Consider the following 10,114-nt stretch of genomic DNA (forward strand, 5'->3'; position numbering starts at 1 on the left):
AAATAGTGCCATCACAAGCTTCACTCAATACAGAACTTGATCAAGCAGTTACGCTGACCAAATTTCTAAAAGTTCTGCAAGCAAAGAAGCAAAGCAAAATCTTACACTACAATTCTTATATCTGTGTAAAAGTCTAGAGTGATTGTTTCAATTGTCTAAAGTGTCTTAGCCAATATTTGTATAGGACAAAACACTTATCATTTCTAGAGATAGAAAGGAGAGGCTGAGTACTCGGTTTTAGTACTCAGCGGAGAGATTAGGATTGAGTAGAAGTATAGAGGAAGGTACTCTTGTCATAATAAGTTGCTGATATTGTAAAAGGTTTGAGGCTCTACCTTTAAAGAGCTCAGTAGAGGATTTGAAATCTCGGAACGTGTTCCGGGGACAGGACGTAGGCTTAGAAGAAGCCGAACCTGGATAAATCTGCTGAGTGAAGTATTTCTTACCTTTAACTCCTTATTTATATTGCTTGCTTAAATAATCAAAAACTGATCAAGTAAAGAGGTCAAGTTGAGTTGTGCGCGTTGAACGTCTGAGCTCAGGAATAGACTCTAAGTGCTATCTCCTGACTCAAGCTAAGAAACTGACCTAGTCACCAGTTGACTAAGCCAGTATCTTGCTGTTTACTCAGCGCCGCTGTTAAAACCTTTTTCCTTTGAAAAATAAGTATGCCCTAATTGCGAAAAAGTTTAAATAGTTCTTAACCCCCCCTTGGAACTATACTTGCAACGTTACAAGGGACCAACAAGTGGTATCCGAGCTTAAAAGCTCACTCTAAAAGGTCTAACAACCTTGAGCTGATCCCTACCATGGGCGAAAATAGCACTCGGTTTCTCCCTGGAAACCAAACAACTCAAATACTGCCTGAGGGGCTGTCCATTACTAGGCCTCCCCTATTCTTCGGGTCAAACTATACCTTCTGGAAGAATAGGATGAAAAACTTCATTCAGGCTACAAACATGAGTGCCTGGCTATCTATAGTCCAAGGCCCATTTGTACCTGTCGAGGTTGTGGCTGGCCAAACAGTTGTAAAAGCTGAGGCCAAATGGACAGAGGATGATCTTAAGAAGCTCCAAAACCATGCTTCGGCTATCAATATGCTTCACTATGCGCTCGATGCTGCAGAATATAACAAAATCTCAGGTTGTGAGTCGGCGCAAGAGATCTGGAAAAAGCTGGAAGTCACCTAGGAGGGAACAAACAAAGTAAAAGAATCCAAGGTGAATCAACAGATGAGACTGTACGAGCTGTTCGAGATGAACAATGATGAGGGCATTTCAGACATGAACGCAAGGTTCACCAACATCATTAATGAGCTCAAGAGACTTGGGAAAATCTTCACTGAGGAAGAACAAGTCAAAAAGATACTCAGGAGTCTTCCTAAAGACTGGCAAGCAAAGAAGACAGCAGTTGAGGAAGCTCACGATTTAACCACCTACAAATATGACGAACTCATCGGTTCATTACTGACCCATGAGATATCCATGAAAAACTTTGAGGTGAAGGAAAAATCTGAAGACAAGAAGCAGAAGTCACTTGTCATGAAAGCTGACTCCACTGACGGGAGTTCAACTGATGATGAGGAGATGGCTATGTTCACAAGGAAGATGAAAAAGGACAGCTCAAAGCCCATTACATGCTTTGAGTGCCATCAAACTGGCCATATTAAGTCAAACTGCCCCACGCTGAGGAAAGACAAGAAGAGTGGGAAGAAGGCAATGGTGGCTACTTGGAGCGACAGTGATGAGTCTTCATCCATAGAAACTGAGGCCACCGAGTCAGCGAAGATATGCTTCATGGCTGACGAATTTGCTGAGCCATGCGTCTCTGAGCATGCTGACCCATCCATCGCATCAGATGATGAGGAGCAATCAAATGAGGTAATTTCTCTTCCCCAGCTCAGAAACGATATGGTTAATACCCTGAGTGATCTTTATACACTTGTCAAGAAGTGTAATAAGAAAGTTAGAGCACTCAGCAGGCGCTGTGACGAAGTGGAAGAGGTCAAACTCAGTGACCTCAGATTCCTTCTTCAGGACAATTCAACTCTGCATGATAATATGAAAATCATTGCTGAGTCTGTCTCTGAAGTCCAGTCAGTTTCAAAGAAACTGAGGAAGGACTTCACAACTATCCAGAACCAACTAAAGGTTCCAAATAAAAATAACTTTCCTCTTAGAACTCAGTACCAAGGTACTAAGCAGAGATGGAATCCCCAGCGAAAAGTCCAATGTGACTTTTGTGGGAAGTTAGGACACACCACTAAGGTGTGCTGGCACGCTCAGCACTGGGGTGCTGACAAGTCAGTAAAAAATCCTTAACAGAAGGTCAGCTGTGACTTCTGTGGGAAGAATGGCCATACTGTCAATGTATGTCGCCATAAAATAAAATATGATGCTATACCTGTTGCACCTAACAAGCCAGGACCCAAAAAGAATTGGGTACCTGAAAGTAACTAGTTACAATGCAGGTAAGCCTGAGATGTGCCGAGAAGTCAAAGATGTGGTATATTGACAGCGCATGCTCAAGGCATATGACGGGTGATGAAACTCAGTTCATCACGTTTGAGCGTAAACGAGGAGGGAGCGTAAGTTTTGGGGACAACAAGAAGGGTAAGATAGTAGGGTCAGGAACCATTGGAGGTAATCCTACTATTGAATCTGTCTCCCTAGTCAGCGGACTCAAATATAACTTACTCAGCGTAGCTCGGCTATGTGACAATGGGAGAAAAGTTATATTTGATGCTACTGGATGTAAAATATACGAGGGTAAAACAAATGAGTTAATTTTAACTTCCTCTCGAATAGATAATGTCTTTATGCTAGACTTAGAGAAAAAGTTTTCAAAAACTGTGTGCTTAGTATCAAAGGAAGAAAATTCCTGGCTATGGCACAGGAGACTTGGTCATGTAAGCATGGACCTCCTGGCCAAACTAGCAAGAAAGCAATTGGTTGAGGGACTGCCTGAACTTAAATTTCAAAAAGATCAATTATGCCACGCTTGCCAAGCTGGAAAAAAAACCAAACAATCTTTTCATAGCAAAAATATCGTCTCAACTAAACGTCCGTTAGAGTTACTACACTTGGATCTCTTCGGTCCAGTCCAGCCGCTGAGTCTGGGTGGAAGAAGATTTTCCTTGGTCATTGTAGATGACTTCTCTCGGTATACGTGGGTTATCTTGCTGACCAGCAAAGATGAGACCTTTGAGACATTTTCAAATTTGGTTAGAAAAATTGAAAATGAAAAAGACTTAAAATTAGCTCACATCCGTAGTGATAACGGTGGAGAATTCAAAAACCAAAAGTTTGTTGAATTCTGTGAAGCCAGCGGCATTGACCACAATTTTTCTGCTCCTAGAACACCTCAGCAAAATGGGGTTGTGGAAAGGAAGAACAGAACTCTGGTTGAAATAGCCAGGACAATGCTGGATGAGCATAGGCTTCCAAAGTATTTTTGGGGAGAGGCTGTTAACACAGCATGTTATATTCTTAATAGGGCTCTAGTTAGACCTATACTCAAGAAAACCCCCTATGAACTTTGGAAAGGACGAAAGCCCAATATTGGATACTTTCGTGCCTTTGGCTGTAGATATTTTAATTTAAATACCAAAGATAGCTTAGCAAAGTTTGATTCAAAAGCTGATGAGGCTATCTTTTTGGGCTACTCAACAAACGGCAAAGCATACAGAGTTTTTAATAAGCGAACTCAAGTTTTAGAAGAGTCAATACATGTAGAGTTCGATGAAACTGACCATGCAGGTAGATACCAGCCGCTGACCGAAGATGATCCACACTCAGTAACCATCACTGGCCCAGAACCAACTACTGAGTCATTCACGAAAAGGCTGACTAAGAGTAAGAGTGAACCTAAGATTACTTTTACTGACCTATCTACTTCTGCAGAGATTGTTGAAACAGAAACAGCACAAGACATAAATCTACCTAAAGAGATAAGGATCCCAAGAGGACACTCAGAGAGTGCGATCCTTGATTCTGCTGGGAATACCCTGATGACGAGGAATCAGCTCAGGAAGTACCTCAGCAATGTCGCCTTCGTCTCAGTATAAGAACCGAAGAATTTCGCTGAAGCTGAGTACGATGAATTCTGGATGAACAAAATGCAAGAGGAGCTCGATCAATTCAGAAGAAATGATGTATGGGAGCTAGTACCTCATCCAAAGAGTCAAAAGACCATTGGAACAAGATGGATGAACAAGGAAACGTAGTCAGGAACAAAGCAAGGCTTGTAGCTCAGGGCTACAGTCAGCAAGAAGGTATTGACTACGGTGAGACCTTTGCCCTAGTGGCAAGGCTAGAGGCAATTAGAATACTATGTGCATATGCATCTTACATGAACTTTAAATTATTCCAAATGGATGTCAAAAGTGCATTTCTTAATGGAGTTATAAACGAGGAGGTTTATGTAAATCAACCTCCAGGTTTTGAGGATCCTAAGTTCTCAAACCATGTTTACAAACTCAAAAAGTCTCTATACGGCCTCAAGCAAGCACCACGTGCTTGGTATGAGAGGCTGACCAGTTTCCTGCTGACTAGAAATTACGTCAGGGGCAAAGCTGATACAACCTTATTCATTAAGAAAAAGGGTAAAGATACCCTGCTGGCCCAAATTTATGTTGATGATATAATATTTGGTGCAACTAACGAATCAATGTGCAAGGAGTTTAACAAACAAATGCAGACTGAGTTTGAAATGTCCATGATGGGAGAACTCAACTTCTTCCTCGGTCTTCAAATTAAACAAGGAAAGAATGGCATCTTCATCAGTCAAGCCAAATATGCCAAGGAGATATTAAAGAAATATGACTTGGAAAATTGCAAGCCAATATCCACTCCTATGGGCACTGACACTGTCCTCTGCGCTGACGAGAATGGTAAGTCAGTAGACAGCAAATTATATCGAGGTATGATAGGCTCTCTACTTTACTTAACAGCCAGTAGACCGGACATTCAGTTTTCAGTATGCTACTGTGCTAGATATCAATCTAACCCTAAGGAATCCGATTACATTGCTGTAAAAAGAATCCTTAGATATTTGCAAAGCTCAGTGAACGCAGGTCTGTGGTATCCAAATACTCATGATTTTACACTCATCGGATACACTGACGCTGACTATGGATGGGATAAGCTAGAAAGTAAAAGCACCTCTGGAGGATGCCACTTCTTAGGAAGCTGTCTTGTATCCTGGTTCAGCAAAAAGCAGGCGTCAGTAGCCTTGTCTACCACTGAAGCTGAGTACGTTGCTGCTGGTCATTGTGTTGCTCAAGTCCTATGGATTAAGCAACAGCTTGAAGACTATGGTGTTCAAACGAAGACAATTGAAGTCAAATGTGACAACAAAAGTGCAATTGATCTCTCCAAGAACCAAATTCAACACAGCAGAATGAAGCATGTCAGCATCAGACATCACTTCATTAGAGACCATGTACTCAAAGGGGAGATCAAGCTGACCTTTGTCCCAACGGACGAACAGCTTGCGGATATCTTCACGAAGCCACTAGCCCGTGAGCAGTTCAGCATACTGAGAGAAGCAATTGGTATGTTTAATCCTCTTCATTAAATTCCTGTACTAAATGAATATGAATGCTGAGTGAATTATTATGCTGAATGATTGATTGTTTGCTGAATAACTCATCGAAACTGACTAAACATCAAATACTGAGTAACTTGCACACTGAGTAAATTAGTTTAAACTTAAACTTTAAAATCATCCGTAAATGCATTACTGACCCCTCAGAATATCAAAAGCTTCACATTCTAGATGCTGAGTGTTAGATCCGTTAGCATAAATGTAAAAGCACGTGTATAGCCCTAGGATGACGTATTCGCCGTATGTGTCATAAATGCCAGGATCTTTATCGGTACACAATCCCAAGGCAAAACTGACACATGGATTTGATTAAATCCACACCGCTCATTCCGTCTATAAATTATGGGTAATTTCCCATCTTTTATTCTTTACGCTTAATCAAATTCTAAGGCAAAGAAACCTTCTCTCTCAATCCTTCTGAACTTTCCCAATCCCTGAAAATGACTAAGTTATCTTTCAACATCTCCGGTGTCGGCCACCAAAAGGCTAACTCCGATGAACCCACTCAAAATCCTCCTACGCCGAGTAAGGGAAAAACTGGCCAAAACTCTGGTCAAGGAAAAACTGTGAAGGTCCGAACCTACTCCAAAGTTTTTGAGAATGTACGAGAATGGAAGGTTGAGCCCTCCAGATGGGTTTCGGAACACTTCGTACAGAATGAACAGCCATTTTGTGAATGGATTTCCCAGAATGGATGGACTGGGCTGTTCTCGGTCAGGGATGAGACTTATCCTGACCTAGTGAGGGAATTCTACCACAACCTCAAAGTCGCAAATGACAATGCTGACTACCTATGCACTGAGGTAAAAGGAAGAACCATCTTCGTCAACCCTCTCTACATAGGAAATCTTCTCCAGCTTAAAACTGAGGGAGCAAGGCTGAGAAGATCAGGAGATCAGGACAAGACTAATTACGTCCATACCTTCTGCAAACCAGATGGTTACTCAGGAGAGGTCTCAGCATCTTCAATGGGTCAGCACCAGAAGATGGCTCACTATCTGCTGACGTACTTCATCTACCCGAAGATCAACTGCACTACATCAGCAACAAACTTTGAACAGTGCTTCATATGGCACATGCTGACGTATACCCCCATCAACCTTCCAGTTTTTCTCCTTGCTGGCTTCCTACGCAGCACCGGTACACTGAGGTTAGGGTCAATTATTACCAGGATCCTCATCGACCACAAGATTGACCTCGAAGGTGAGGAATCTTTCAGAGGAACTGAGATCACAGCTGCCTCGCTGAGGGCACTAAAATTTGGGCAGCCTTTAAAGAAAGGAAAAGCTGCTGCTGCTGCTGGCCAAACTGAGGACTCTGTTGCTGAGCCTAAGAAAGGGCGAAGAACTAAAGCCCCTGCTTCCCGCAAGAGGAAATCTGCTGAGACTCCTTCACAAAACATTGAGTCTCCAGCAAAGAGGCAGAAGTCAGCTGGAAAGTCAGCTGAGAAAAGAAGCAGGCAAGATGAGCCTGGCACTGAGGAAGCTGCTGAGCTACCTCAGAAGAAGCAGAAGCCTTCAACACTGGCACCTCTGGACGTCATGCCGACCGATTTTATTGTACCGGGTGATTCTCACTTCACCCAATGCCAAGGTACTGATGCTGAGTCTGAGGAACCTGAAGTCCAGTTAGATGACCACTTCATCTCTCAAGTTGAGGAAGAACTTGATGGAGATAGTACTGAGGAAGAAGATGAAGAAGCCAGCGGTCAGGATGACGCTGAGGATTCTGAGGAAACTGCCAGCGAACATGAAGCTGAGGATGCTAACACTGGGTTAGCTGGTGGAGATGTACATGTTGACACTGAGTTGGCTGCGGGAGTTGATCAAGTTGAAGAACAAGCTGACCAGGCTCATACTGAGCAACAGGAATCCTCTCCTACTCACTCCGAAGAACCTGCTCCTACTTTCACTCCACCGCGTAGAAGGCGAAAGTTGGTTAAAGCCAGTGAGAAGATAGTCAGTGAACCTCCTGTGCAACTACCGATTCTTCCTGACCTTGTCCTGTCAAAAACAACTAAGGACCCTTCTACTGTTCAACTAAAAATTTTCAAACGACAATCTACTTCCTCTACTTCAGCGCTGTTGGAAAAACAAGCCTCTGTTTCTTCTCAACAGGAACATGCCGATCATAACACTTCAACCAGTCAGGTTGCACCATCTACTGTTCATGCTGTCTCCTTAAGCGTGGTGCTGACTCCCCATCCTTCCGCCATCAGCACAGACAGTGTTCGGGTTATATCATCCACAACAAGACTCTCTGCTGATCAATCAACAATTCCTCTCACTCAAGTGCAGATTGAGCATACTCTTCCAGTCACTGACTAGGGTATTCCTTTCACTCCACTTTCTTCTGGTCATACTGATGTCCATCTGGCTGCCACTGAGTCCGGAAAAAAGCTCATTGACTCAGTGCAAGCACTTATCAACGATCTTCAACATTCCGCTTCGCCTGCTGCTGGATCTTTAATTCCTGAGACCACTCAGCTCTCCCAAGTCACTCAGCTTCTCAACGAAGTCAAGGGACTCAAGGATCTGCTGAATGTAGTCTTGTCCTTCCAAGCTCAGCAAGCTAAGCAGGATTCCATTGCCAAGTTGGCAGAGATACAGCTGACAACAGTTCAACATCTGAACTCTCTCCATCAACAAGTCCAGAAGTTGTCTGCTGTGAACACTGACTACGCCACTTCCTCTGAACTCAAAATGCTCTTTGCTCAGCTTCATACTGAGCAACTTAAGACCAATGAGCAAATGGTGTCATATAGTCAGTGCTCCGTAGAGCAAATTGGTGAGGCCACCAGGCTACTTAATCTAAACAAGCAAGAGATGGATACTGACGCGTTGAAGCAAAATGAGTTGCTGTCTATCGCCCAACAATCTTTCAACCACATCCGTCATAACAATATCCAACGTCATCATTATGACTCAGCTCTCTTGAAGACATTCCACCAAATCTTTGCTGGCCTCTCTGAAGCTCTCATCTGGCAAGCCAAAGCTCAAGCTTTCAGCGTCAATATGCTCAGTGCTGCTGATCTCCGAGTACCAGTAGAAGTATCAGCTGATGGAGTTGCCATTTTTGATGGCGTAAATGAGAGTGCTAAGAAGCTAAAGGAGCTTTCACAGGAACTGACTCGCGCTGTCTTAACCGATGCGTTCAAGCTCCCTGAAGTTGACAAAATGGGGGAGAAAGCGCAAGCTGCTAGAGCTCAGCATGAGCGACGTCAGTATGAGCAAAGTCAGTCACAGGGCAAGAAAAAGAAATAGATAGGCTAGCTTAGCTCAGGCCAAAACAGTTGTAATCTATTTGTCTTGTTTATTTTTTTTTGCTGTGTAATTACTGACTGCTATCAATATATATCATACTTGCATTTCTTATTCAAATCCTGAGTTATGATATATGCTATTAAGTACTGAGTCATTATGTATCTTCAATTAAATCAGCTATGTTTAATACTTGTAACATTTATTAACTAAATGATATGCTGATAACGTTTTTGACATTGACCTATGTGCTTATAAGCATTCTGATAAGAACTCATTGAACAACAAATTACTCAGCGCGCTCTATATGACTAAACCTTCCGCTTAATACTGAGCAAATAGAATATGTTGATATAGCTGACCTATATCTGAAAACTGACCTTAGACTTACTCATTTAAACCTTTAAATGTTTTGAGTAAAACTAAGTAAGTAGCTCAACCCTTACGGGGGAGTTTGCTAAATTATACTAGGTCAACTATCATGGGGGAGCTCATACTGAGTTCCTCGCTGAATAGTTTTGCCAACATCAAAATGGGGGAGTTTGTTGAAACACCTTTCCACATAATTTTGATTTGACAAAATTGTTTAAGTATAACTTAAAATACATATTCTAAACACACTAAGTTTAAATGCTTTGATTTATTCTACTAATGTGTTTGTTCAATGTTGAGTTAAAACTATTATAAGACATAAGGATTAAAAGGCCCAAGCCCAATACGGAAGCCAAGGCCCAAGTCAAACAACTCAGTACACTCGGCCCGCGTATGTCAAGACGTTGCCGTTTTGAACAAAACGCAATTCAGCAGACGGAAGGATCTAGAAGACCTTCGGGAACAACTTCAAGATGAAGCTGCTGAGTAGTCTCGACAAAGCGTACAAGACAGCAGCTGGCAAAGGAAAACTTCCAGACAAAGTGTTTCCTCTTTTGGCAAAGTTCAGACGACACAGTATGCTGTCCAGTTGACTTTACCATAAAAGGAGAGATAGTCTGCTGAGCTGACCGAGGACAGAAGATACACAATTCTGATTGGCCGAGAGCTCTGAGCAAGTCAGGATGACAACGACATGTAGCCGTTTCCCTCCAACGGTTATTTCGAAATTCGAAATGACCGATGCCCAGACGTCTCTATAAATAGTGCCATCACAAGCTTCACTCAATACAGAACTTGATCAAGCAGTTACGCTGACCAAATTTCTACAAGTTCTGCAAGCAAAGAAGCAAAGCAAAATCTTACACTACAATTCT

This window comes from Euphorbia lathyris, chromosome 4 (genome assembly GCF_963576675.1).
Source record: "Euphorbia lathyris chromosome 4, ddEupLath1.1, whole genome shotgun sequence".
In the NCBI taxonomy this organism is placed as follows: domain Eukaryota; kingdom Viridiplantae; phylum Streptophyta; class Magnoliopsida; order Malpighiales; family Euphorbiaceae; genus Euphorbia; species Euphorbia lathyris.